At 44.7% G+C, this 25,282-nt stretch overlaps 34 non-coding genes and 8 pseudogenes across 34 annotated transcripts; all 42 read right to left on the bottom strand.

Annotated features, from left to right (window-relative positions):
- Positions 1-452: 452 nt before the first annotated feature.
- On the bottom strand, positions 453-571 carry LOC148157868 (5S ribosomal RNA). Its single transcript, XR_015764168.1, has one exon. It is a non-coding gene; the product is annotated as a 5S ribosomal RNA (ribosomal RNA).
- A 479-nt stretch (positions 572-1,050) lies between these two features.
- On the bottom strand, positions 1,051-1,169 carry LOC148157867 (5S ribosomal RNA). The gene has a single exon (XR_015764167.1). It is a non-coding gene; the product is annotated as a 5S ribosomal RNA (ribosomal RNA).
- Positions 1,170-1,641: 472 nt separating this feature from the next.
- On the bottom strand, positions 1,642-1,760 carry LOC148157866 (5S ribosomal RNA). Its single transcript, XR_015764166.1, has one exon. It is a non-coding gene; the product is annotated as a 5S ribosomal RNA (ribosomal RNA).
- Positions 1,761-2,232: 472 nt separating this feature from the next.
- Positions 2,233-2,351, bottom strand: LOC148157865 (5S ribosomal RNA). The gene has a single exon (XR_015764165.1). It is a non-coding gene; the product is annotated as a 5S ribosomal RNA (ribosomal RNA).
- Positions 2,352-2,823: 472 nt separating this feature from the next.
- Positions 2,824-2,932, bottom strand: LOC148157864 (5S ribosomal RNA; annotated as a pseudogene).
- A 479-nt stretch (positions 2,933-3,411) lies between these two features.
- On the bottom strand, positions 3,412-3,530 carry LOC148157863 (5S ribosomal RNA). The gene has a single exon (XR_015764164.1). It is a non-coding gene; the product is annotated as a 5S ribosomal RNA (ribosomal RNA).
- A 472-nt stretch (positions 3,531-4,002) lies between these two features.
- On the bottom strand, positions 4,003-4,121 carry LOC148157862 (5S ribosomal RNA). The gene has a single exon (XR_015764163.1). It is a non-coding gene; the product is annotated as a 5S ribosomal RNA (ribosomal RNA).
- Positions 4,122-4,593: 472 nt separating this feature from the next.
- LOC148157861 (5S ribosomal RNA) lies at positions 4,594-4,702 on the bottom strand (annotated as a pseudogene).
- A 479-nt stretch (positions 4,703-5,181) lies between these two features.
- On the bottom strand, positions 5,182-5,300 carry LOC148157860 (5S ribosomal RNA). Its single transcript, XR_015764162.1, has one exon. It is a non-coding gene; the product is annotated as a 5S ribosomal RNA (ribosomal RNA).
- Positions 5,301-5,779: 479 nt separating this feature from the next.
- On the bottom strand, positions 5,780-5,898 carry LOC148157859 (5S ribosomal RNA). The gene has a single exon (XR_015764161.1). It is a non-coding gene; the product is annotated as a 5S ribosomal RNA (ribosomal RNA).
- Positions 5,899-6,377: 479 nt separating this feature from the next.
- Positions 6,378-6,496, bottom strand: LOC148157858 (5S ribosomal RNA). Its single transcript, XR_015764160.1, has one exon. It is a non-coding gene; the product is annotated as a 5S ribosomal RNA (ribosomal RNA).
- Positions 6,497-6,975: 479 nt separating this feature from the next.
- On the bottom strand, positions 6,976-7,084 carry LOC148157857 (5S ribosomal RNA; annotated as a pseudogene).
- A 479-nt stretch (positions 7,085-7,563) lies between these two features.
- LOC148157856 (5S ribosomal RNA) lies at positions 7,564-7,682 on the bottom strand. The gene has a single exon (XR_015764159.1). It is a non-coding gene; the product is annotated as a 5S ribosomal RNA (ribosomal RNA).
- A 479-nt stretch (positions 7,683-8,161) lies between these two features.
- LOC148157855 (5S ribosomal RNA) lies at positions 8,162-8,280 on the bottom strand. The gene has a single exon (XR_015764157.1). It is a non-coding gene; the product is annotated as a 5S ribosomal RNA (ribosomal RNA).
- A 479-nt stretch (positions 8,281-8,759) lies between these two features.
- LOC148157854 (5S ribosomal RNA) lies at positions 8,760-8,878 on the bottom strand. The gene has a single exon (XR_015764156.1). It is a non-coding gene; the product is annotated as a 5S ribosomal RNA (ribosomal RNA).
- A 472-nt stretch (positions 8,879-9,350) lies between these two features.
- LOC148157853 (5S ribosomal RNA) lies at positions 9,351-9,469 on the bottom strand. Its single transcript, XR_015764155.1, has one exon. It is a non-coding gene; the product is annotated as a 5S ribosomal RNA (ribosomal RNA).
- A 479-nt stretch (positions 9,470-9,948) lies between these two features.
- LOC148157852 (5S ribosomal RNA) lies at positions 9,949-10,067 on the bottom strand. Its single transcript, XR_015764154.1, has one exon. It is a non-coding gene; the product is annotated as a 5S ribosomal RNA (ribosomal RNA).
- Positions 10,068-10,539: 472 nt separating this feature from the next.
- On the bottom strand, positions 10,540-10,658 carry LOC148157851 (5S ribosomal RNA). The gene has a single exon (XR_015764153.1). It is a non-coding gene; the product is annotated as a 5S ribosomal RNA (ribosomal RNA).
- A 472-nt stretch (positions 10,659-11,130) lies between these two features.
- LOC148157850 (5S ribosomal RNA) lies at positions 11,131-11,249 on the bottom strand. Its single transcript, XR_015764152.1, has one exon. It is a non-coding gene; the product is annotated as a 5S ribosomal RNA (ribosomal RNA).
- Positions 11,250-11,721: 472 nt separating this feature from the next.
- Positions 11,722-11,830, bottom strand: LOC148157849 (5S ribosomal RNA; annotated as a pseudogene).
- A 479-nt stretch (positions 11,831-12,309) lies between these two features.
- On the bottom strand, positions 12,310-12,428 carry LOC148157848 (5S ribosomal RNA). The gene has a single exon (XR_015764151.1). It is a non-coding gene; the product is annotated as a 5S ribosomal RNA (ribosomal RNA).
- Positions 12,429-12,900: 472 nt separating this feature from the next.
- On the bottom strand, positions 12,901-13,019 carry LOC148157847 (5S ribosomal RNA). Its single transcript, XR_015764150.1, has one exon. It is a non-coding gene; the product is annotated as a 5S ribosomal RNA (ribosomal RNA).
- A 479-nt stretch (positions 13,020-13,498) lies between these two features.
- LOC148157846 (5S ribosomal RNA) lies at positions 13,499-13,617 on the bottom strand. Its single transcript, XR_015764149.1, has one exon. It is a non-coding gene; the product is annotated as a 5S ribosomal RNA (ribosomal RNA).
- Positions 13,618-14,089: 472 nt separating this feature from the next.
- LOC148157845 (5S ribosomal RNA) lies at positions 14,090-14,208 on the bottom strand. Its single transcript, XR_015764148.1, has one exon. It is a non-coding gene; the product is annotated as a 5S ribosomal RNA (ribosomal RNA).
- A 479-nt stretch (positions 14,209-14,687) lies between these two features.
- Positions 14,688-14,806, bottom strand: LOC148157844 (5S ribosomal RNA). The gene has a single exon (XR_015764146.1). It is a non-coding gene; the product is annotated as a 5S ribosomal RNA (ribosomal RNA).
- A 472-nt stretch (positions 14,807-15,278) lies between these two features.
- Positions 15,279-15,397, bottom strand: LOC148157843 (5S ribosomal RNA). The gene has a single exon (XR_015764145.1). It is a non-coding gene; the product is annotated as a 5S ribosomal RNA (ribosomal RNA).
- Positions 15,398-15,876: 479 nt separating this feature from the next.
- On the bottom strand, positions 15,877-15,995 carry LOC148157842 (5S ribosomal RNA). Its single transcript, XR_015764144.1, has one exon. It is a non-coding gene; the product is annotated as a 5S ribosomal RNA (ribosomal RNA).
- A 472-nt stretch (positions 15,996-16,467) lies between these two features.
- LOC148157841 (5S ribosomal RNA) lies at positions 16,468-16,586 on the bottom strand. The gene has a single exon (XR_015764143.1). It is a non-coding gene; the product is annotated as a 5S ribosomal RNA (ribosomal RNA).
- Positions 16,587-17,058: 472 nt separating this feature from the next.
- On the bottom strand, positions 17,059-17,177 carry LOC148157840 (5S ribosomal RNA). The gene has a single exon (XR_015764142.1). It is a non-coding gene; the product is annotated as a 5S ribosomal RNA (ribosomal RNA).
- A 472-nt stretch (positions 17,178-17,649) lies between these two features.
- On the bottom strand, positions 17,650-17,758 carry LOC148157839 (5S ribosomal RNA; annotated as a pseudogene).
- Positions 17,759-18,237: 479 nt separating this feature from the next.
- LOC148157838 (5S ribosomal RNA) lies at positions 18,238-18,356 on the bottom strand. Its single transcript, XR_015764141.1, has one exon. It is a non-coding gene; the product is annotated as a 5S ribosomal RNA (ribosomal RNA).
- A 472-nt stretch (positions 18,357-18,828) lies between these two features.
- Positions 18,829-18,947, bottom strand: LOC148157837 (5S ribosomal RNA). Its single transcript, XR_015764140.1, has one exon. It is a non-coding gene; the product is annotated as a 5S ribosomal RNA (ribosomal RNA).
- A 472-nt stretch (positions 18,948-19,419) lies between these two features.
- LOC148157836 (5S ribosomal RNA) lies at positions 19,420-19,528 on the bottom strand (annotated as a pseudogene).
- A 479-nt stretch (positions 19,529-20,007) lies between these two features.
- Positions 20,008-20,126, bottom strand: LOC148157835 (5S ribosomal RNA). The gene has a single exon (XR_015764139.1). It is a non-coding gene; the product is annotated as a 5S ribosomal RNA (ribosomal RNA).
- Positions 20,127-20,605: 479 nt separating this feature from the next.
- Positions 20,606-20,724, bottom strand: LOC148157834 (5S ribosomal RNA). The gene has a single exon (XR_015764134.1). It is a non-coding gene; the product is annotated as a 5S ribosomal RNA (ribosomal RNA).
- Positions 20,725-21,203: 479 nt separating this feature from the next.
- LOC148157833 (5S ribosomal RNA) lies at positions 21,204-21,322 on the bottom strand. Its single transcript, XR_015764124.1, has one exon. It is a non-coding gene; the product is annotated as a 5S ribosomal RNA (ribosomal RNA).
- A 479-nt stretch (positions 21,323-21,801) lies between these two features.
- LOC148157832 (5S ribosomal RNA) lies at positions 21,802-21,910 on the bottom strand (annotated as a pseudogene).
- Positions 21,911-22,389: 479 nt separating this feature from the next.
- LOC148157831 (5S ribosomal RNA) lies at positions 22,390-22,508 on the bottom strand. The gene has a single exon (XR_015764179.1). It is a non-coding gene; the product is annotated as a 5S ribosomal RNA (ribosomal RNA).
- Positions 22,509-22,987: 479 nt separating this feature from the next.
- On the bottom strand, positions 22,988-23,106 carry LOC148157830 (5S ribosomal RNA). Its single transcript, XR_015764169.1, has one exon. It is a non-coding gene; the product is annotated as a 5S ribosomal RNA (ribosomal RNA).
- A 479-nt stretch (positions 23,107-23,585) lies between these two features.
- Positions 23,586-23,704, bottom strand: LOC148157829 (5S ribosomal RNA). Its single transcript, XR_015764158.1, has one exon. It is a non-coding gene; the product is annotated as a 5S ribosomal RNA (ribosomal RNA).
- A 479-nt stretch (positions 23,705-24,183) lies between these two features.
- LOC148157828 (5S ribosomal RNA) lies at positions 24,184-24,292 on the bottom strand (annotated as a pseudogene).
- A 479-nt stretch (positions 24,293-24,771) lies between these two features.
- LOC148157827 (5S ribosomal RNA) lies at positions 24,772-24,890 on the bottom strand. Its single transcript, XR_015764147.1, has one exon. It is a non-coding gene; the product is annotated as a 5S ribosomal RNA (ribosomal RNA).
- Positions 24,891-25,282: the final 392 nt, after the last annotated feature.

Below are 25,282 nucleotides of genomic sequence, written 5' to 3'. Positions count from 1 at the left end.
GACTCTTTATCCGTCAACAAACAGCCATGACTGCCATCTTTCATTTTCAATAACAGTTTTCTCATCGCTACAAGTGACATTAAGCTGCTGTCATTCTAGGCTTTTCGCCATGTCTTCCACCACAAAGCCCTTCTTGACGCTCCCTATGTAAAGACAACTGAATAGACAACAATTGCAATTTTTGTGGTGGAAAATAAACAAAACACAGGTGAATGATTATCGTTCCAAAAAATTAATAGTCCTTTTTCATCTTTGCACTTTTTAGTGCACCACCCTGGCAATACCAGGTGTTTGTATTCCCACCACTAGGGGGCGATAACGACTCTCCGTTTTCACACTATTTCTTTTAAGTCCGCACGGACAAAGAACTTCCACATTCATTCGTAGCTCTGGTCCATTTGTGCTTTAATGTGATGTTCCACAAAAGTCATTCTTGTGGGAGAGTCAGCAAAAGCTTACAGCACCTGGTATTCCCAGGCGGTCTCCCATCCAAGTACTGACCAGGCCCGACCCTGCTTAGCTTCCGAGATCAGACGAGATCGGGCGTGTTCAGGGTGGTATGGCCGTAAGCGATCAACCAACAGCGACACAGACTCTTTATCCGTCAACAAACAGCCATGACTGCCATCTTTCATTTTCAATAACAGTTTTCTCATCGCTACAAGTGACATTAAGCTGCTGTCATTCTAGGCTTTTCGCCATGTCTTCCACCACAAAGCCCTTCTTGACGCTCCCTATGTAAAGACAACTGAATAGACAACAATTGCAATTTTTGTGGTGGAAAATAAACAAAACACAGGTGAATGATTATCGTTGCAAAAAATTAATAGTCCTTTTTCATCTTTGTATCTTTTGGTGCACCCCCAAACCTCCTGGCAATACCAGGTGTTTGTATTCCCACCACTAGGGGGCGATAACGACTCTCCGTTTTCACACTATTTCTTTTAAGTCCGCACGGACAAAGAACTTCCACATTCATTCGTAGCTCTGGTCCATTTGTGCTTTAATGTGATGTTCCACAAAAGTCATTCTTGTGGGAGAGTCAGCAAAAGCTTACAGCACCTGGTATTCCCAGGCGGTCTCCCATCCAAGTACTGACCAGGCCCGACCCTGCTTAGCTTCCGAGATCAGACGAGATCGGGCGTGTTCAGGGTGGTATGGCCGTAAGCGATCAACCAACAGCGACACAGACTCTTTATCCGTCAACAAACAGCCATGACTGCCATCTTTCATTTTCAATAACAGTTTTCTCATCGCTACAAGTGACATTAAGCTGCTGTCATTCTAGGCTTTTCGCCATGTCTTCCACCACAAAGCCCTTCTTGACGCTCCCTATGTAAAGACAACTGAATAGACAACAATTGCAATTTTTGTGGTGGAAAATAAACAAAACACAGGTGAATGATTATCGTTCCAAAAAATTAATAGTCCTTTTTCATCTTTGCACTTTTTAGTGCACCACCCTGGCAATACCAGGTGTTTGTATTCCCACCACTAGGGGGCGATAACGACTCTCCGTTTTCACACTATTTCTTTTAAGTCCGCACGGACAAAGAACTTCCACATTCATTCGTAGCTCTGGTCCATTTGTGCTTTAATGTGATGTTCCACAAAAGTCATTCTTGTGGGAGAGTCAGCAAAAGCTTACAGCACCTGGTATTCCCAGGCGGTCTCCCATCCAAGTACTGACCAGGCCCGACCCTGCTTAGCTTCCGAGATCAGACGAGATCGGGCGTGTTCAGGGTGGTATGGCCGTAAGCGATCAACCAACAGCGACACAGACTCTTTATCCGTCAACAAACAGCCATGACTGCCATCTTTCATTTTCAATAACAGTTTTCTCATCGCTACAAGTGACATTAAGCTGCTGTCATTCTAGGCTTTTCGCCATGTCTTCCACCACAAAGCCCTTCTTGACGCTCCCTATGTAAAGACAACTGAATAGACAACAATTGCAATTTTTGTGGTGGAAAATAAACAAAACACAGGTGAATGATTATCGTTCCAAAAAATTAATAGTCCTTTTTCATCTTTGCACTTTTTAGTGCACCACCCTGGCAATACCAGGTGTTTGTATTCCCACCACTAGGGGGCGATAACGACTCTCCGTTTTCACACTATTTCTTTTAAGTCCGCACGGACAAAGAACTTCCACATTCATTCGTAGCTCTGGTCCATTTGTGCTTTAATGTGATGTTCCACAAAAGTCATTCTTGTGGGAGAGTCAGCAAAAGCTTACAGCACCTGGTATTCCCAGGCGGTCTCCCATCCAAGTACTGACCAGGCCCGACCCTGCTTAGCTTCCGAGATCAGACGAGATCGGGCGTGTTCAGGGTGGTATGGCCGTAAGCGATCAACCAACAGCGACACAGACTCTTTATCCGTCAACAAACAGCCATGACTGCCATCTTTCATTTTCAATAACAGTTTTCTCATCGCTACAAGTGACATTAAGCTGCTGTCATTCTAGGCTTTTCGCCATGTCTTCCACCACAAAGCCCTTCTTGACGCTCCCTATGTAAAGACAACTGAATAGACAACAATTGCAATTTTTGTGGTGGAAAATAAACAAAACACAGGTGAATGATTATCGTTCCAAAAAATTAATAGTCCTTTTTCATCTTTGCACTTTTTAGTGCACCACCCTGGCAATACCAGGTGTTTGTATTCCCACCACTAGGGGGCGATAACGACTCTCCGTTTTCACACTATTTCTTTTAAGTCCGCACGGACAAAGAACTTCCACATTCATTCGTAGCTCTGGTCCATTTGTGCTTTAATGTGATGTTCCACAAAAGTCATTCTTGTGGGAGAGTCAGCAAAAGCTTACAGCACCTGGTATTCCCAGGCGGTCTCCCATCCAAGTACTGACCAGGCCCGACCCTGCTTAGCTTCCGAGATCAGACGTGTTCAGGGTGGTATGGCCGTAAGCGATCAACCAACAGCGACACAGACTCTTTATCTGTCAACAAACAGCCATGACTGCCATCTTTCATTTTCAATAACAGTTTTATCATCGCTACAAGTGACATTAAGCTGCTGTCATTCTAGGCTTTTCGCCATGTCTTCCACCACAAAGCCCTTCTTGACGCTCCCTATGTAAAGACAACTGAATAGACAACAATTGCAATTTTTGTGGTGGAAAATAAACAAAACACAGGTGAATGATTATCGTTGCAAAAAATGAATAGTCCTTTTTCATCTTTGCATCTTTTGGTGCACCCCCAAACCTCCTGGCAATACCAGGTGTTTGTATTCCCACCACTAGGGGGCGATAACGACTCTCCGTTTTCACACTATTTCTTTTAAGTCCGCACGGACAAAGAACTTCCACATTCATTCGTAGCTCTGGTCCATTTGTGCTTTAATGTGATGTTCCACAAAAGTCATTCTTGTGGGAGAGTCAGCAAAAGCTTACAGCACCTGGTATTCCCAGGCGGTCTCCCATCCAAGTACTGACCAGGCCCGACCCTGCTTAGCTTCCGAGATCAGACGAGATCGGGCGTGTTCAGGGTGGTATGGCCGTAAGCGATCAACCAACAGCGACACAGACTCTTTATCCGTCAACAAACAGCCATGACTGCCATTTTTCATTTTCAATAACAGTTTTCTCATCGCTACAAGTGACATTAAGCTGCTGTCATTCTAGGCTTTTCGCCATGTCTTCCACCACAAAGCCCTTCTTGACGCTCCCTATGTAAAGACAACTGAATAGACAACAATTGCAATTTTTGTGGTGGAAAATAAACAAAACACAGGTGAATGATTATCGTTCCAAAAAATTAATAGTCCTTTTTCATCTTTGCACTTTTTAGTGCACCACCCTGGCAATACCAGGTGTTTGTATTCCCACCACTAGGGGGCGATAACGACTCTCCGTTTTCACACTATTTCTTTTAAGTCCGCACGGACAAAGAACTTCCACATTCATTCGTAGCTCTGGTCCATTTGTGCTTTAATGTGATGTTCCACAAAAGTCATTCTTGTGGGAGAGTCAGCAAAAGCTTACAGCACCTGGTATTCCCAGGCGGTCTCCCATCCAAGTACTGACCAGGCCCGACCCTGCTTAGCTTCCGAGATCAGACGAGATCGGGCGTGTTCAGGGTGGTATGGCCGTAAGCGATCAACCAACAGCGACACAGACTCTTTATCCGTCAACAAACAGCCATGACTGCCATTTTTCATTTTCAATAACAGTTTTCTCATCGCTACAAGTGACATTAAGCTGCTGTCATTCTAGGCTTTTCGCCATGTCTTCCACCACAAAGCCCTTCTTGACGCTCCCTATGTAAAGACAACTGAATAGACAACAATTGCAATTTTTGTGGTGGAAAATAAACAAAACACAGGTGAATGATTATCGTTCCAAAAAATTAATAGTCCTTTTTCATCTTTGCACTTTTTAGTGCACCACCCTGGCAATACCAGGTGTTTGTATTCCCACCACTAGGGGGCGATAACGACTCTCCGTTTTCACACTATTTCTTTTAAGTCCGCACGGACAAAGAACTTCCACATTCATTCGTAGCTCTGGTCCATTTGTGCTTTAATGTGATGTTCCACAAAAGTCATTCTTGTGGGAGAGTCAGCAAAAGCTTACAGCACCTGGTATTCCCAGGCGGTCTCCCATCCAAGTACTGACCAGGCCCGACCCTGCTTAGCTTCCGAGATCAGACGTGTTCAGGGTGGTATGGCCGTAAGCGATCAACCAACAGCAACACAGACTCTTTATCCGTCAACAAACAGCCATGACTGCCATCTTTCATTTTCAATAACAGTTTTCTCATCGCTACAAGTGACATTAAGCTGCTGTCATTCTAGGCTTTTCGCCATGTCTTCCACCACAAAGCCCTTCTTGACGCTCCCTATGTAAAGACAACTGAATAGACAACAATTGCAATTTTTGTGGTGGAAAATAAACAAAACACAGGTGAATGATTATCGTTGCAAAAAATGAATAGTCCTTTTTCATCTTTGCATCTTTTGGTGCACCCCCAAACCTCCTGGCAATACCAGGTGTTTGTATTCCCACCACTAGGGGGCGATAACGACTCTCCGTTTTCACACTATTTCTTTTAAGTCCGCACGGACAAAGAACTTCCACATTCATTCGTAGCTCTGGTCCATTTGTGCTTTAATGTGATGTTCCACAAAAGTCATTCTTGTGGGAGAGTCAGCAAAAGCTTACAGCACCTGGTATTCCCAGGCGGTCTCCCATCCAAGTACTGACCAGGCCCGACCCTGCTTAGCTTCCGAGATCAGACGAGATCGGGCGTGTTCAGGGTGGTATGGCCGTAAGCGATCAACCAACAGCGACACAGACTCTTTATCCGTCAACAAACAGCCATGACTGCCATTTTTCATTTTCAATAACAGTTTTCTCATCGCTACAAGTGACATTAAGCTGCTGTCATTCTAGGCTTTTCGCCATGTCTTCCACCACAAAGCCCTTCTTGACGCTCCCTTTGTAAAGACAACTGAATAGACAACAATTGCAATTTTTGTGGTGGAAAATAAACAAAACACAGTTTAGTGATTATCGTTGCAAAAAATGAATAGTCCTTTTTCATCTTTGTATCTTTTGGTGCACCCCCAAACCTCCTGGCAATACCAGGTGTTTGTATTCCCACCACTAGGGGGCGATAACGACTCTCCGTTTTCACACTATTTCTTTTAAGTCCGCACGGACAAAGAACTTCCACATTCATTCGTAGCTCTGGTCCATTTGTGCTTTAATGTGATGTTCCACAAAAGTCATTCTTGTGGGAGAGTCAGCAAAAGCTTACAGCACCTGGTATTCCCAGGCGGTCTCCCATCCAAGTACTGACCAGGCCCGACCCTGCTTAGCTTCCGAGATCAGACGAGATCGGGCGTGTTCAGGGTGGTATGGCCGTAAGCGATCAACCAACAGCGACACAGACTCTTTATCCGTCAACAAACAGCCATGACTGCCATCTTTCATTTTCAATAACAGTTTTCTCATCGCTACAAGTGACATTAAGCTGCTGTCATTCTAGGCTTTTCGCCATGTCTTCCACCACAAAGCCCTTCTTGACGCTCCCTATGTAAAGACAACTGAATAGACAACAATTGCAATTTTTGTGGTGGAAAATAAACAAAACACAGGTGAATGATTATCGTTGCAAAAAATGAATAGTCCTTTTTCATCTTTGCATCTTTTGGTGCACCCCCAAACCTCCTGGCAATACCAGGTGTTTGTATTCCCACCACTAGGGGGCGATAACGACTCTCCGTTTTCACACTATTTCTTTTAAGTCCGCACGGACAAAGAACTTCCACATTCATTCGTAGCTCTGGTCCATTTGTGCTTTAATGTGATGTTCCACAAAAGTCATTCTTGTGGGAGAGTCAGCAAAAGCTTACAGCACCTGGTATTCCCAGGCGGTCTCCCATCCAAGTACTGACCAGGCCCGACCCTGCTTAGCTTCCGAGATCAGACGAGATCGGGCGTGTTCAGGGTGGTATGGCCGTAAGCGATCAACCAACAGCGACACAGACTCTTTATCCGTCAACAAACAGCCATGACTGCCATCTTTCATTTTCAATAACAGTTTTCTCATCGCTACAAGTGACATTAAGCTGCTGTCATTCTAGGCTTTTCGCCATGTCTTCCACCACAAAGCCCTTCTTGACGCTCCCTATGTAAAGACAACTGAATAGTCAACAATTGCAATTTTTGTGGTGGAAAATAAACAAAACACAGGTGAATGATTATCGTTCCAAAAAATGAATAGTCCTTTTTCATCTTTGTATCTTTTGGTGCACCCCCAAACCTCCTGGCAATACCAGGTGTTTGTATTCCCACCACTAGGGGGCGATAACGACTCTCCGTTTTCACACTATTTCTTTTAAGTCCGCACGGACAAAGAACTTCCACATTCATTCGTAGCTCTGGTCCATTTGTGCTTTAATGTGATGTTCCACAAAAGTCATTCTTGTGGGAGAGTCAGCAAAAGCTTACAGCACCTGGTATTCCCAGGCGGTCTCCCATCCAAGTACTGACCAGGCCCGACCCTGCTTAGCTTCCGAGATCAGACGTGTTCAGGGTGGTATGGCCGTAAGCGATCAACCAACAGCGACACAGACTCTTTATCTGTCAACAAACAGCCATGACTGCCATCTTTCATTTTCAATAACAGTTTTATCATCGCTACAAGTGACATTAAGCTGCTGTCATTCTAGGCTTTTCGCCATGTCTTCCACCACAAAGCCCTTCTTGACGCTCCCTATGTAAAGACAACTGAATAGACAACAATTGCAATTTTTGTGGTGGAAAATAAACAAAACACAGGTGAATGATTATCGTTGCAAAAAATGAATAGTCCTTTTTCATCTTTGCATCTTTTGGTGCACCCCCAAACCTCCTGGCAATACCAGGTGTTTGTATTCCCACCACTAGGGGGCGATAACGACTCTCCGTTTTCACACTATTTCTTTTAAGTCCGCACGGACAAAGAACTTCCACATTCATTCGTAGCTCTGGTCCATTTGTGCTTTAATGTGATGTTCCACAAAAGTCATTCTTGTGGGAGAGTCAGCAAAAGCTTACAGCACCTGGTATTCCCAGGCGGTCTCCCATCCAAGTACTGACCAGGCCCGACCCTGCTTAGCTTCCGAGATCAGACGAGATCGGGCGTGTTCAGGGTGGTATGGCCGTAAGCGATCAACCAACAGCGACACAGACTCTTTATCCGTCAACAAACAGCCATGACTGCCATCTTTCATTTTCAATAACAGTTTTCTCATCGCTACAAGTGACATTAAGCTGCTGTCATTCTAGGCTTTTCGCCATGTCTTCCACCACAAAGCCCTTCTTGACGCTCCCTATGTAAAGACAACTGAATAGACAACAATTGCAATTTTTGTGGTGGAAAATAAACAAAACACAGGTGAATGATTATCGTTGCAAAAAATGAATAGTCCTTTTTCATCTTTGCATCTTTTGGTGCACCCCCAAACCTCCTGGCAATACCAGGTGTTTGTATTCCCACCACTAGGGGGCGATAACGACTCTCCGTTTTCACACTATTTCTTTTAAGTCCGCACGGACAAAGAACTTCCACATTCATTCGTAGCTCTGGTCCATTTGTGCTTTAATGTGATGTTCCACAAAAGTCATTCTTGTGGGAGAGTCAGCAAAAGCTTACAGCACCTGGTATTCCCAGGCGGTCTCCCATCCAAGTACTGACCAGGCCCGACCCTGCTTAGCTTCCGAGATCAGACGAGATCGGGCGTGTTCAGGGTGGTATGGCCGTAAGCGATCAACCAACAGCGACACAGACTCTTTATCCGTCAACAAACAGCCATGACTGCCATCTTTCATTTTCAATAACAGTTTTCTCATCGCTACAAGTGACATTAAGCTGCTGTCATTCTAGGCTTTTCGCCATGTCTTCCACCACAAAGCCCTTCTTGACGCTCCCTATGTAAAGACAACTGAATAGACAACAATTGCAATTTTTGTGGTGGAAAATAAACAAAACACAGGTGAATGATTATCGTTGCAAAAAATGAATAGTCCTTTTTCATCTTTGCATCTTTTGGTGCACCCCCAAACCTCCTGGCAATACCAGGTGTTTGTATTCCCACCACTAGGGGGCGATAACGACTCTCCGTTTTCACACTATTTCTTTTAAGTCCGCACGGACAAAGAACTTCCACATTCATTCGTAGCTCTGGTCCATTTGTGCTTTAATGTGATGTTCCACAAAAGTCATTCTTGTGGGAGAGTCAGCAAAAGCTTACAGCACCTGGTATTCCCAGGCGGTCTCCCATCCAAGTACTGACCAGGCCCGACCCTGCTTAGCTTCCGAGATCAGACGAGATCGGGCGTGTTCAGGGTGGTATGGCCGTAAGCGATCAACCAACAGCGACACAGACTCTTTATCCGTCAACAAACAGCCATGACTGCCATCTTTCATTTTCAATAACAGTTTTCTCATCGCTACAAGTGACATTAAGCTGCTGTCATTCTAGGCTTTTCGCCATGTCTTCCACCACAAAGCCCTTCTTGACGCTCCCTATGTAAAGACAACTGAATAGACAACAATTGCAATTTTTGTGGTGGAAAATAAACAAAACACAGGTGAATGATTATCGTTCCAAAAAATTAATAGTCCTTTTTCATCTTTGCACTTTTTAGTGCACCACCCTGGCAATACCAGGTGTTTGTATTCCCACCACTAGGTGGCGATAACGACTCTCCGTTTTCACACTATTTCTTTTAAGTCCGCACGGACAAAGAACTTCCACATTCATTCGTAGCTCTGGTCCATTTGTGCTTTAATGTGATGTTCCACAAAAGTCATTCTTGTGGGAGAGTCAGCAAAAGCTTACAGCACCTGGTATTCCCAGGCGGTCTCCCATCCAAGTACTGACCAGGCCCGACCCTGCTTAGCTTCCGAGATCAGACGAGATCGGGCGTGTTCAGGGTGGTATGGCCGTAAGCGATCAACCAACAGCGACACAGACTCTTTATCCGTCAACAAACAGCCATGACTGCCATCTTTCATTTTCAATAACAGTTTTCTCATCGCTACAAGTGACATTAAGCTGCTGTCATTCTAGGCTTTTCGCCATGTCTTCCACCACAAAGCCCTTCTTGACGCTCCCTATGTAAAGACAACTGAATAGACAACAATTGCAATTTTTGTGGTGGAAAATAAACAAAACACAGGTGAATGATTATCGTTGCAAAAAATTAATAGTCCTTTTTCATCTTTGTATCTTTTGGTGCACCCCCAAACCTCCTGGCAATACCAGGTGTTTGTATTCCCACCACTAGGGGGCGATAACGACTCTCCGTTTTCACACTATTTCTTTTAAGTCCGCACGGACAAAGAACTTCCACATTCATTCGTAGCTCTGGTCCATTTGTGCTTTAATGTGATGTTCCACAAAAGTCATTCTTGTGGGAGAGTCAGCAAAAGCTTACAGCACCTGGTATTCCCAGGCGGTCTCCCATCCAAGTACTGACCAGGCCCGACCCTGCTTAGCTTCCGAGATCAGACGAGATCGGGCGTGTTCAGGGTGGTATGGCCGTAAGCGATCAACCAACAGCGACACAGACTCTTTATCCGTCAACAAACAGCCATGACTGCCATCTTTCATTTTCAATAACAGTTTTCTCATCGCTACAAGTGACATTAAGCTGCTGTCATTCTAGGCTTTTCGCCATGTCTTCCACCACAAAGCCCTTCTTGACGCTCCCTATGTAAAGACAACTGAATAGACAACAATTGCAATTTTTGTGGTGGAAAATAAACAAAACACAGGTGAATGATTATCGTTCCAAAAAATTAATAGTCCTTTTTCATCTTTGCACTTTTTAGTGCACCACCCTGGCAATACCAGGTGTTTGTATTCCCACCACTAGGGGGCGATAACGACTCTCCGTTTTCACACTATTTCTTTTAAGTCCGCACGGACAAAGAACTTCCACATTCATTCGTAGCTCTGGTCCATTTGTGCTTTAATGTGATGTTCCACAAAAGTCATTCTTGTGGGAGAGTCAGCAAAAGCTTACAGCACCTGGTATTCCCAGGCGGTCTCCCATCCAAGTACTGACCAGGCCCGACCCTGCTTAGCTTCCGAGATCAGACGAGATCGGGCGTGTTCAGGGTGGTATGGCCGTAAGCGATCAACCAACAGCGACACAGACTCTTTATCCGTCAACAAACAGCCATGACTGCCATCTTTCATTTTCAATAACAGTTTTCTCATCGCTACAAGTGACATTAAGCTGCTGTCATTCTAGGCTTTTCGCCATGTCTTCCACCACAAAGCCCTTCTTGACGCTCCCTATGTAAAGACAACTGAATAGACAACAATTGCAATTTTTGTGGTGGAAAATAAACAAAACACAGGTGAATGATTATCGTTCCAAAAAATTAATAGTCCTTTTTCATCTTTGCACTTTTTAGTGCACCACCCTGGCAATACCAGGTGTTTGTATTCCCACCACTAGGGGGCGATAACGACTCTCCGTTTTCACACTATTTCTTTTAAGTCCGCACGGACAAAGAACTTCCACATTCATTCGTAGCTCTGGTCCATTTGTGCTTTAATGTGATGTTCCACAAAAGTCATTCTTGTGGGAGAGTCAGCAAAAGCTTACAGCACCTGGTATTCCCAGGCGGTCTCCCATCCAAGTACTGACCAGGCCCGACCCTGCTTAGCTTCCGAGATCAGACGAGATCGGGCGTGTTCAGGGTGGTATGGCCGTAAGCGATCAACCAACAGCGACACAGACTCTTTATCCGTCAACAAACAGCCATGACTGCCATCTTTCATTTTCAATAACAGTTTTCTCATCGCTACAAGTGACATTAAGCTGCTGTCATTCTAGGCTTTTCGCCATGTCTTCCACCACAAAGCCCTTCTTGACGCTCCCTATGTAAAGACAACTGAATAGACAACAATTGCAATTTTTGTGGTGGAAAATAAACAAAACACAGGTGAATGATTATCGTTCCAAAAAATTAATAGTCCTTTTTCATCTTTGCACTTTTTAGTGCACCACCCTGGCAATACCAGGTGTTTGTATTCCCACCACTAGGGGGCGATAACGACTCTCCGTTTTCACACTATTTCTTTTAAGTCCGCACGGACAAAGAACTTCCACATTCATTCGTAGCTCTGGTCCATTTGTGCTTTAATGTGATGTTCCACAAAAGTCATTCTTGTGGGAGAGTCAGCAAAAGCTTACAGCACCTGGTATTCCCAGGCGGTCTCCCATCCAAGTACTGACCAGGCCCGACCCTGCTTAGCTTCCGAGATCAGACGTGTTCAGGGTGGTATGGCCGTAAGCGATCAACCAACAGCGACACAGACTCTTTATCTGTCAACAAACAGCCATGACTGCCATCTTTCATTTTCAATAACAGTTTTATCATCGCTACAAGTGACATTAAGCTGCTGTCATTCTAGGCTTTTCGCCATGTCTTCCACCACAAAGCCCTTCTTGACGCTCCCTATGTAAAGACAACTGAATAGACAACAATTGCAATTTTTGTGGTGGAAAATAAACAAAACACAGGTGAATGATTATCGTTGCAAAAAATGAATAGTCCTTTTTCATCTTTGCATCTTTTGGTGCACCCCCAAACCTCCTGGCAATACCAGGTGTTTGTATTCCCACCACTAGGGGGCGATAACGACTCTCCGTTTTCACACTATTTCTTTTAAGTCCGCACGGACAAAGAACTTCCACATTCATTCGTAGCTCTGGTCCATTTGTGCTTTAATGTGATGTTCCACAAAAGTCATTCTTGTGGGAGAGTCAGCAAAAGCTTACAGCACCTGGTATTCCCAGGCGGTCTCCCATCCAAGTACTGACCAGGCCCGACCCTGCTTAGCTTCCGAGATCAGACGAGATCGGGCGTGTTCAGGGTGGTATGGCCGTAAGCGATCAACCAACAGCGACACAGACTCTTTATCCGTCAACAAACAGCCATGACTGCCATTTTTCATTTTCAATAACAGTTTTCTCATCGCTACAAGTGACATTAAGCTGCTGTCATTCTAGGCTTTTCGCCATGTCTTCCACCACAAAGCCCTTCTTGACGCTCCCTATGTAAAGACAACTGAATAGACAACAATTGCAATTTTTGTGGTGGAAAATAAACAAAACACAGGTGAATGATTATCGTTCCAAAAAATTAATAGTCCTTTTTCATCTTTGCACTTTTTAGTGCACCACCCTGGCAATACCAGGTGTTTGTATTCCCACCACTAGGGGGCGATAACGACTCTCCGTTTTCACACTATTTCTTTTAAGTCCGCACGGACAAAGAACTTCCACATTCATTCGTAGCTCTGGTCCATTTGTGCTTTAATGTGATGTTCCACAAAAGTCATTCTTGTGGGAGAGTCAGCAAAAGCTTACAGCACCTGGTATTCCCAGGCGGTCTCCCATCCAAGTACTGACCAGGCCCGACCCTGCTTAGCTTCCGAGATCAGACGAGATCGGGCGTGTTCAGGGTGGTATGGCCGTAAGCGATCAACCAACAGCGACACAGACTCTTTATCCGTCAACAAACAGCCATGACTGCCATCTTTCATTTTCAATAACAGTTTTCTCATCGCTACAAGTGACATTAAGCTGCTGTCATTCTAGGCTTTTCGCCATGTCTTCCACCACAAAGCCCTTCTTGACGCTCCCTATGTAAAGACAACTGAATAGACAACAATTGCAATTTTTGTGGTGGAAAATAAACAAAACACAGGTGAATGATTATCGTTGCAAAAAATTAATAGTCCTTTTTCATCTTTGTATCTTTTGGTGCACCCCCAAACCTCCTGGCAATACCAGGTGTTTGTATTCCCACCACTAGGGGGCGATAACGACTCTCCGTTTTCACACTATTTCTTTTAAGTCCGCACGGACAAAGAACTTCCACATTCATTCGTAGCTCTGGTCCATTTGTGCTTTAATGTGATGTTCCACAAAAGTCATTCTTGTGGGAGAGTCAGCAAAAGCTTACAGCACCTGGTATTCCCAGGCGGTCTCCCATCCAAGTACTGACCAGGCCCGACCCTGCTTAGCTTCCGAGATCAGACGAGATCGGGCGTGTTCAGGGTGGTATGGCCGTAAGCGATCAACCAACAGCGACACAGACTCTTTATCCGTCAACAAACAGCCATGACTGCCATCTTTCATTTTCAATAACAGTTTTCTCATCGCTACAAGTGACATTAAGCTGCTGTCATTCTAGGCTTTTCGCCATGTCTTCCACCACAAAGCCCTTCTTGACGCTCCCTATGTAAAGACAACTGAATAGACAACAATTGCAATTTTTGTGGTGGAAAATAAACAAAACACAGGTGAATGATTATCGTTCCAAAAAATTAATAGTCCTTTTTCATCTTTGCACTTTTTAGTGCACCACCCTGGCAATACCAGGTGTTTGTATTCCCACCACTAGGGGGCGATAACGACTCTCCGTTTTCACACTATTTCTTTTAAGTCCGCACGGACAAAGAACTTCCACATTCATTCGTAGCTCTGGTCCATTTGTGCTTTAATGTGATGTTCCACAAAAGTCATTCTTGTGGGAGAGTCAGCAAAAGCTTACAGCACCTGGTATTCCCAGGCGGTCTCCCATCCAAGTACTGACCAGGCCCGACCCTGCTTAGCTTCCGAGATCAGACGAGATCGGGCGTGTTCAGGGTGGTATGGCCGTAAGCGATCAACCAACAGCGACACAGACTCTTTATCCGTCAACAAACAGCCATGACTGCCATCTTTCATTTTCAATAACAGTTTTCTCATCGCTACAAGTGACATTAAGCTGCTGTCATTCTAGGCTTTTCGCCATGTCTTCCACCACAAAGCCCTTCTTGACGCTCCCTATGTAAAGACAACTGAATAGACAACAATTGCAATTTTTGTGGTGGAAAATAAACAAAACACAGGTGAATGATTATCGTTGCAAAAAATGAATAGTCCTTTTTCATCTTTGTATCTTTTGGTGCACCCCCAAACCTCCTGGCAATACCAGGTGTTTGTATTCCCACCACTAGGGGGCGATAACGACTCTCCGTTTTCACACTATTTCTTTTAAGTCCGCACGGACAAAGAACTTCCACATTCATTCGTAGCTCTGGTCCATTTGTGCTTTAATGTGATGTTCCACAAAAGTCATTCTTGTGGGAGAGTCAGCAAAAGCTTACAGCACCTGGTATTCCCAGGCGGTCTCCCATCCAAGTACTGACCAGGCCCGACCCTGCTTAGCTTCCGAGATCAGACGAGATCGGGCGTGTTCAGGGTGGTATGGCCGTAAGCGATCAACCAACAGCGACACAGACTCTTTATCCGTCAACAAACAGCCATGACTGCCATCTTTCATTTTCAATAACAGTTTTCTCATCGCTACAAGTGACATTAAGCTGCTGTCATTCTAGGCTTTTCGCCATGTCTTCCACCACAAAGCCCTTCTTGACGCTCCCTATGTAAAGACAACTGAATAGACAACAATTGCAATTTTTGTGGTGGAAAATAAACAAAACACAGGTGAATGATTATCGTTCCAAAAAATTAATAGTCCTTTTTCATCTTTGCACTTTTTAGTGCACCACCCTGGCAATACCAGGTGTTTGTATTCCCACCACTAGGGGGCGATAACGACTCTCCGTTTTCACACTATTTCTTTTAAGTCCGCACGGACAAAGAACTTCCACATTCATTCGTAGCTCTGGTCCATTTGTGCTTTAATGTGATGTTCCACAAAAGTCATTCTTGTGGGAGAGTCAGCAAAAGCTTACAGCACCTGGTATTCCCAGGCGGTCTCCCATCCAAGTACTGACCAGGCCCGACCCTGCTTAGCTTCCGAGATCAGACGAGATCGGGCGTGTTCAGGGTGGTATGGCCGTAAGCGATCAACCAACAGCGACACAGACTCTTTATCCGTCAACAAACAGCCATGACTGCCATCTTTCATTTTCAATAACAGTTTTCTCATCGCTACAAGTGACATTAAGCTGCTGTCATTCTAGGCTTTTCGCCATGTCTTCCACCACAAAGCCCTTCTTGACGCTCCCTATGTAAAGACAACTGAATAGACAACAATTGCAATTTTTGTGGTGGAAAATAAACAAAACACAGGTGAATGATTATCGTTGCAAAAAATTAATAGTCCTTTTTCATCTTTGTATCTTTTGGTGCACCCCCAAACCTCCTGGCAATACCAGGTGTTTGTATTCCCACCACTAGGGGGCGATAACGACTCTCCGTTTTCACACTATTTCTTTTAAGTCCGCACGGACAAAGAACTTCCACATTCATTCGTAGCTCTGGTCCATTTGTGCTTTAATGTGATGTTCCACAAAAGTCATTCTTGTGGGAGAGTCAGCAAAAGCTTACAGCACCTGGTATTCCCAGGCGGTCTCCCATCCAAGTACTGACCAGGCCCGACCCTGCTTAGCTTCCGAGATCAGACGAGATCGGGCGTGTTCAGGGTGGTATGGCCGTAAGCGATCAACCAACAGCGACACAGACTCTTTATCCGTCAACAAACAGCCATGACTGCCATCTTTCATTTTCAATAACAGTTTTCTCATCGCTACAAGTGACATTAAGCTGCTGTCATTCTAGGCTTTTCGCCATGTCTTCCACCACAAAGCCCTTCTTGACGCTCCCTATGTAAAGACAACTGAATAGACAACAATTGCAATTTTTGTGGTGGAAAATAAACAAAACACAGGTGAATGATTATCGTTCCAAAAAATTAATAGTCCTTTTTCATCTTTGCACTTTTTAGTGCACCACCCTGGCAATACCAGGTGTTTGTATTCCCACCACTAGGGGGCGATAACGACTCTCCGTTTTCACACTATTTCTTTTAAGTCCGCACGGACAAAGAACTTCCACATTCATTCGTAGCTCTGGTCCATTTGTGCTTTAATGTGATGTTCCACAAAAGTCATTCTTGTGGGAGAGTCAGCAAAAGCTTACAGCACCTGGTATTCCCAGGCGGTCTCCCATCCAAGTACTGACCAGGCCCGACCCTGCTTAGCTTCCGAGATCAGACGAGATCGGGCGTGTTCAGGGTGGTATGGCCGTAAGCGATCAACCAACAGCGACACAGACTCTTTATCCGTCAACAAACAGCCATGACTGCCATCTTTCATTTTCAATAACAGTTTTCTCATCGCTACAAGTGACATTAAGCTGCTGTCATTCTAGGCTTTTCGCCATGTCTTCCACCACAAAGCCCTTCTTGACGCTCCCTATGTAAAGACAACTGAATAGACAACAATTGCAATTTTTGTGGTGGAAAATAAACAAAACACAGGTGAATGATTATCGTTCCAAAAAATTAATAGTCCTTTTTCATCTTTGCACTTTTTAGTGCACCACCCTGGCAATACCAGGTGTTTGTATTCCCACCACTAGGGGGCGATAACGACTCTCCGTTTTCACACTATTTCTTTTAAGTCCGCACGGACAAAGAACTTCCACATTCATTCGTAGCTCTGGTCCATTTGTGCTTTAATGTGATGTTCCACAAAAGTCATTCTTGTGGGAGAGTCAGCAAAAGCTTACAGCACCTGGTATTCCCAGGCGGTCTCCCATCCAAGTACTGACCAGGCCCGACCCTGCTTAGCTTCCGAGATCAGACGAGATCGGGCGTGTTCAGGGTGGTATGGCCGTAAGCGATCAACCAACAGCGACACAGACTCTTTATCCGTCAACAAACAGCCATGACTGCCATCTTTCATTTTCAATAACAGTTTTCTCATCGCTACAAGTGACATTAAGCTGCTGTCATTCTAGGCTTTTCGCCATGTCTTCCACCACAAAGCCCTTCTTGACGCTCCCTATGTAAAGACAACTGAATAGACAACAATTGCAATTTTTGTGGTGGAAAATAAACAAAACACAGGTGAATGATTATCGTTCCAAAAAATTAATAGTCCTTTTTCATCTTTGCACTTTTTAGTGCACCACCCTGGCAATACCAGGTGTTTGTATTCCCACCACTAGGGGGCGATAACGACTCTCCGTTTTCACACTATTTCTTTTAAGTCCGCACGGACAAAGAACTTCCACATTCATTCGTAGCTCTGGTCCATTTGTGCTTTAATGTGATGTTCCACAAAAGTCATTCTTGTGGGAGAGTCAGCAAAAGCTTACAGCACCTGGTATTCCCAGGCGGTCTCCCATCCAAGTACTGACCAGGCCCGACCCTGCTTAGCTTCCGAGATCAGACGTGTTCAGGGTGGTATGGCCGTAAGCGATCAACCAACAGCGACACAGACTCTTTATCTGTCAACAAACAGCCATGACTGCCATCTTTCATTTTCAATAACAGTTTTATCATCGCTACAAGTGACATTAAGCTGCTGTCATTCTAGGCTTTTCGCCATGTCTTCCACCACAAAGCCCTTCTTGACGCTCCCTATGTAAAGACAACTGAATAGACAACAATTGCAATTTTTGTGGTGGAAAATAAACAAAACACAGGTGAATGATTATCGTTGCAAAAAATGAATAGTCCTTTTTCATCTTTGCATCTTTTGGTGCACCCCCAAACCTCCTGGCAATACCAGGTGTTTGTATTCCCACCACTAGGGGGCGATAACGACTCTCCGTTTTCACACTATTTCTTTTAAGTCCGCACGGACAAAGAACTTCCACATTCATTCGTAGCTCTGGTCCATTTGTGCTTTAATGTGATGTTCCACAAAAGTCATTCTTGTGGGAGAGTCAGCAAAAGCTTACAGCACCTGGTATTCCCAGGCGGTCTCCCATCCAAGTACTGACCAGGCCCGACCCTGCTTAGCTTCCGAGATCAGACGAGATCGGGCGTGTTCAGGGTGGTATGGCCGTAAGCGATCAACCAACAGCGACACAGACTCTTTATCCGTCAACAAACAGCCATGACTGCCATTTTTCATTTTCAATAACAGTTTTCTCATCGCTACAAGTGACATTAAGCTGCTGTCATTCTAGGCTTTTCGCCATGTCTTCCACCACAAAGCCCTTCTTGACGCTCCCTATGTAAAGACAACTGAATAGACAACAATTGCAATTTTTGTGGTGGAAAATAAACAAAACACAGGTGAATGATTATCGTTCCAAAAAATTAATAGTCCTTTTTCATCTTTGCACTTTTTAGTGCACCACCCTGGCAATACCAGGTGTTTGTATTCCCACCACTAGGGGGCGATAACGACTCTCCGTTTTCACACTATTTCTTTTAAGTCCGCACGGACAAAGAACTTCCACATTCATTCGTAGCTCTGGTCCATTTGTGCTTTAATGTGATGTTCCACAAAAGTCATTCTTGTGGGAGAGTCAGCAAAAGCTTACAGCACCTGGTATTCCCAGGCGGTCTCCCATCCAAGTACTGACCAGGCCCGACCCTGCTTAGCTTCCGAGATCAGACGAGATCGGGCGTGTTCAGGGTGGTATGGCCGTAAGCGATCAACCAACAGCGACACAGACTCTTTATCCGTCAACAAACAGCCATGACTGCCATTTTTCATTTTCAATAACAGTTTTCTCATCGCTACAAGTGACATTAAGCTGCTGTCATTCTAGGCTTTTCGCCATGTCTTCCACCACAAAGCCCTTCTTGACGCTCCCTATGTAAAGACAACTGAATAGACAACAATTGCAATTTTTGTGGTGGAAAATAAACAAAACACAGGTGAATGATTATCGTTCCAAAAAATTAATAGTCCTTTTTCATCTTTGCACTTTTTAGTGCACCACCCTGGCAATACCAGGTGTTTGTATTCCCACCACTAGGGGGCGATAACGACTCTCCGTTTTCACACTATTTCTTTTAAGTCCGCACGGACAAAGAACTTCCACATTCATTCGTAGCTCTGGTCCATTTGTGCTTTAATGTGATGTTCCACAAAAGTCATTCTTGTGGGAGAGTCAGCAAAAGCTTACAGCACCTGGTATTCCCAGGCGGTCTCCCATCCAAGTACTGACCAGGCCCGACCCTGCTTAGCTTCCGAGATCAGACGTGTTCAGGGTGGTATGGCCGTAAGCGATCAACCAACAGCAACACAGACTCTTTATCCGTCAACAAACAGCCATGACTGCCATCTTTCATTTTCAATAACAGTTTTCTCATCGCTACAAGTGACATTAAGCTGCTGTCATTCTAGGCTTTTCGCCATGTCTTCCACCACAAAGCCCTTCTTGACGCTCCCTATGTAAAGACAACTGAATAGACAACAATTGCAATTTTTGTGGTGGAAAATAAACAAAACACAGGTGAATGATTATCGTTGCAAAAAATGAATAGTCCTTTTTCATCTTTGCATCTTTTGGTGCACCCCCAAACCTCCTGGCAATACCAGGTGTTTGTATTCCCACCACTAGGGGGCGATAACGACTCTCCGTTTTCACACTATTTCTTTTAAGTCCGCACGGACAAAGAACTTCCACATTCATTCGTAGCTCTGGTCCATTTGTGCTTTAATGTGATGTTCCACAAAAGTCATTCTTGTGGGAGAGTCAGCAAAAGCTTACAGCACCTGGTATTCCCAGGCGGTCTCCCATCCAAGTACTGACCAGGCCCGACCCTGCTTAGCTTCCGAGATCAGACGAGATCGGGCGTGTTCAGGGTGGTATGGCCGTAAGCGATCAACCAACAGCGACACAGACTCTTTATCCGTCAACAAACAGCCATGACTGCCATTTTTCATTTTCAATAACAGTTTTCTCATCGCTACAAGTGACATTAAGCTGCTGTCATTCTAGGCTTTTCGCCATGTCTTCCACCACAAAGCCCTTCTTGACGCTCCCTTTGTAAAGACAACTGAATAGACAACAATTGCAATTTTTGTGGTGGAAAATAAACAAAACACAGTTTAGTGATTATCGTTGCAAAAAATGAATAGTCCTTTTTCATCTTTGTATCTTTTGGTGCACCCCCAAACCTCCTGGCAATACCAGGTGTTTGTATTCCCACCACTAGGGGGCGATAACGACTCTCCGTTTTCACACTATTTCTTTTAAGTCCGCACGGACAAAGAACTTCCACATTCATTCGTAGCTCTGGTCCATTTGTGCTTTAATGTGATGTTCCACAAAAGTCATTCTTGTGGGAGAGTCAGCAAAAGCTTACAGCACCTGGTATTCCCAGGCGGTCTCCCATCCAAGTACTGACCAGGCCCGACCCTGCTTAGCTTCCGAGATCAGACGAGATCGGGCGTGTTCAGGGTGGTATGGCCGTAAGCGATCAACCAACAGCGACACAGACTCTTTATCCGTCAACAAACAGCCATGACTGCCATCTTTCATTTTCAATAACAGTTTTCTCATCGCTACAAGTGACATTAAGCTGCTGTCATTCTAGGCTTTTCGCCATGTCTTCCACCACAAAGCCCTTCTTGACGCTCCCTATGTAAAGACAACTGAATAGACAACAATTGCAATTTTTGTGGTGGAAAATAAACAAAACACAGGTGAATGATTATCGTTGCAAAAAATGAATAGTCCTTTTTCATCTTTGCATCTTTTGGTGCACCCCCAAACCTCCTGGCAATACCAGGTGTTTGTATTCCCACCACTAGGGGGCGATAACGACTCTCCGTTTTCACACTATTTCTTTTAAGTCCGCACGGACAAAGAACTTCCACATTCATTCGTAGCTCTGGTCCATTTGTGCTTTAATGTGATGTTCCACAAAAGTCATTCTTGTGGGAGAGTCAGCAAAAGCTTACAGCACCTGGTATTCCCAGGCGGTCTCCCATCCAAGTACTGACCAGGCCCGACCCTGCTTAGCTTCCGAGATCAGACGAGATCGGGCGTGTTCAGGGTGGTATGGCCGTAAGCGATCAACCAACAGCGACACAGACTCTTTATCCGTCAACAAACAGCCATGACTGCCATCTTTCATTTTCAATAACAGTTTTCTCATCGCTACAAGTGACATTAAGCTGCTGTCATTCTAGGCTTTTCGCCATGTCTTCCACCACAAAGCCCTTCTTGACGCTCCCTATGTAAAGACAACTGAATAGTCAACAATTGCAATTTTTGTGGTGGAAAATAAACAAAACACAGGTGAATGATTATCGTTCCAAAAAATGAATAGTCCTTTTTCATCTTTGTATCTTTTGGTGCACCCCCAAACCTCCTGGCAATACCAGGTGTTTGTATTCCCACCACTAGGGGGCGATAACGACTCTCCGTTTTCACACTATTTCTTTTAAGTCCGCACGGACAAAGAACTTCCACATTCATTCGTAGCTCTGGTCCATTTGTGCTTTAATGTGATGTTCCACAAAAGTCATTCTTGTGGGAGAGTCAGCAAAAGCTTACAGCACCTGGTATTCCCAGGCGGTCTCCCATCCAAGTACTGACCAGGCCCGACCCTGCTTAGCTTCCGAGATCAGACGTGTTCAGGGTGGTATGGCCGTAAGCGATCAACCAACAGCGACACAGACTCTTTATCTGTCAACAAACAGCCATGACTGCCATCTTTCATTTTCAATAACAGTTTTATCATCGCTACAAGTGACATTAAGCTGCTGTCATTCTAGGCTTTTCGCCATGTCTTCCACCACAAAGCCCTTCTTGACGCTCCCTATGTAAAGACAACTGAATAGACAACAATTGCAATTTTTGTGGTGGAAAATAAACAAAACACAGGTGAATGATTATCGTTGCAAAAAATGAATAGTCCTTTTTCATCTTTGCATCTTTTGGTGCACCCCCAAACCTCCTGGCAATACCAGGTGTTTGTATTCCCACCACTAGGGGGCGATAACGACTCTCCGTTTTCACACTATTTCTTTTAAGTCCGCACGGACAAAGAACTTCCACATTCATTCGTAGCTCTGGTCCATTTGTGCTTTAATGTGATGTTCCACAAAAGTCATTCTTGTGGGAGAGTCAGCAAAAGCTTACAGCACCTGGTATTCCCAGGCGGTCTCCCATCCAAGTACTGACCAGGCCCGACCCTGCTTAGCTTCCGAGATCAGACGAGATCGGGCGTGTTCAGGGTGGTATGGCCGTAAGCGATCAACCAACAGCGACACAGACTCTTTATCCGTCAACAAACAGCCATGACTGCCATCTTTCATTTTCAATAACAGTTTTCTCATCGCTACAAGTGACATTAAGCTGCTGTCATTCTAGGCTTTTCGCCATGTCTTCCACCACAAAGCCCTTCTTGACGCTCCCTATGTAAAGACAACTGAATAGACAACAATTGCAATTTTTGTGGTGGAAAATAAACAAAACACAGGTGAATGATTATCGTTGCAAAAAATGAATAGTCCTTTTTCATCTTTGCATCTTTTGGTGCACCCCCAAACCTCCTGGCAATACCAGGTGTTTGTATTCCCACCACTAGGGGGCGATAACGACTCTCCGTTTTCACACTATTTCTTTTAAGTCCGCACGGACAAAGAACTTCCACATTCATTCGTAGCTCTGGTCCATTTGTGCTTTAATGTGATGTTCCACAAAAGTCATTCTTGTGGGAGAGTCAGCAAAAGCTTACAGCACCTGGTATTCCCAGGCGGTCTCCCATCCAAGTACTGACCAGGCCCGACCCTGCTTAGCTTCCGAGATCAGACGAGATCGGGCGTGTTCAGGGTGGTATGGCCGTAAGCGATCAACCAACAGCGACACAGACTCTTTATCCGTCAACAAACAGCCATGACTGCCATCTTTCATTTTCAATAACAGTTTTCTCATCGCTACAAGTGACATTAAGCTGCTGTCATTCTAGGCTTTTCGCCATGTCTTCCACCACAAAGCCCTTCTTGACGCTCCCTATGTAAAGACAACTGAATAGACAACAATTGCAATTTTTGTGGTGGAAAATAAACAAAACACAGGTGAATGATTATCGTTGCAAAAAATGAATAGTCCTTTTTCATCTTTGCATCTTTTGGTGCACCCCCAAACCTCCTGGCAATACCAGGTGTTTGTATTCCCACCACTAGGGGGCGATAACGACTCTCCGTTTTCACACTATTTCTTTTAAGTCCGCACGGACAAAGAACTTCCACATTCATTCGTAGCTCTGGTCCATTTGTGCTTTAATGTGATGTTCCACAAAAGTCATTCTTGTGGGAGAGTCAGCAAAAGCTTACAGCACCTGGTATTCCCAGGCGGTCTCCCATCCAAGTACTGACCAGGCCCGACCCTGCTTAGCTTCCGAGATCAGACGAGATCGGGCGTGTTCAGGGTGGTATGGCCGTAAGCGATCAACCAACAGCGACACAGACTCTTTATCCGTCAACAAACAGCCATGACTGCCATCTTTCATTTTCAATAACAGTTTTCTCATCGCTACAAGTGACATTAAGCTGCTGTCATTCTAGGCTTTTCGCCATGTCTTCCACCACAAAGCCCTTCTTGACGCTCCCTATGTAAAGACAACTGAATAGTCAACAATTGCAATTTTTGTGGTGGAAAATAAACAAAACACAGGTGAATGATTATCGTTCCAAAAAATGAATAGTCCTTTTTCATCTTTGTATCTTTTGGTGCACCCCCAAACCTCCTGGCAATACCAGGTGTTTGTATTCCCACCACTAGGGGGCGATAACGACTCTCCGTTTTCACACTATTTCTTTTAAGTCCGCACGGACAAAGAACTTCCACATTCATTCGTAGCTCTGGTCCATTTGTGCTTTAATGTGATGTTCCACAAAAGTCATTCTTGTGGGAGAGTCAGCAAAAGCTTACAGCACCTGGTATTCCCAGGCGGTCTCCCATCCAAGTACTGACCAGGCCCGACCCTGCTTAGCTTCCGAGATCAGACGTGTTCAGGGTGGTATGGCCGTAAGCGATCAACCAACAGCGACACAGACTCTTTATCTGTCAACAAACAGCCATGACTGCCATCTTTCATTTTCAATAACAGTTTTATCATCGCTACAAGTGACATTAAGCTGCTGTCATTCTAGGCTTTTCGCCATGTCTTCCACCACAAAGCCCTTCTTGACGCTCCCTATGTAAAGACAACTGAATAGACAACAATTGCAATTTTTGTGGTGGAAAATAAACAAAACACAGGTGAATGATTATCGTTGCAAAAAATGAATAGTCCTTTTTCATCTTTGCATCTTTTGGTGCACCCCCAAACCTCCTGGCAATACCAGGTGTTTGTATTCCCACCACTAGGGGGCGATAACGACTCTCCGTTTTCACACTATTTCTTTTAAGTCCGCACGGACAAAGAACTTCCACATTCATTCGTAGCTCTGGTCCATTTGTGCTTTAATGTGATGTTCCACAAAAGTCATTCTTGTGGGAGAGTCAGCAAAAGCTTACAGCACCTGGTATTCCCAGGCGGTCTCCCATCCAAGTACTGACCAGGCCCGACCCTGCTTAGCTTCCGAGATCAGACGAGATCGGGCGTGTTCAGGGTGGTATGGCCGTAAGCGATCAACCAACAGCGACACAGACTCTTTATCCGTCAACAAACAGCGATAGAAACGTGCATCAACTTCATAGCACTGTGAGAACTAGAAACCATAACGGTGGCACCAACTAGAGCAGCAGGCGGGACTTTGACCTGGCAGCAGCTAAGCTTTGCTCCTCTGAACTTATTCACCAGTGAAACTTACTGGTCTGAGTACTTCACCTCGGAAGCACATCCCTTCGTCACATATTTTTCCTTCTACATTCATTGAGAAGATGAAAGTAAAGTCATGATGTAATGAAAGTAACATTTCTGGATCTGGTTTCAACAGTCTTCCCAGGACAAATATGAAGCATGCAAAACCATATTGGCCTCTTGTTACTATGAAGCAGTAGTTTTCATCCCCTTCACAG

This window comes from Poecilia mexicana, unplaced genomic scaffold (genome assembly GCF_051168715.1).
Source record: "Poecilia mexicana isolate PSO_F unplaced genomic scaffold, ASM5116871v1 scaffold_8, whole genome shotgun sequence".
Lineage (NCBI taxonomy): Eukaryota > Metazoa > Chordata > Actinopteri > Cyprinodontiformes > Poeciliidae > Poecilia > Poecilia mexicana.
This window is presented reverse-complemented; position numbering and strand designations above follow the sequence as displayed.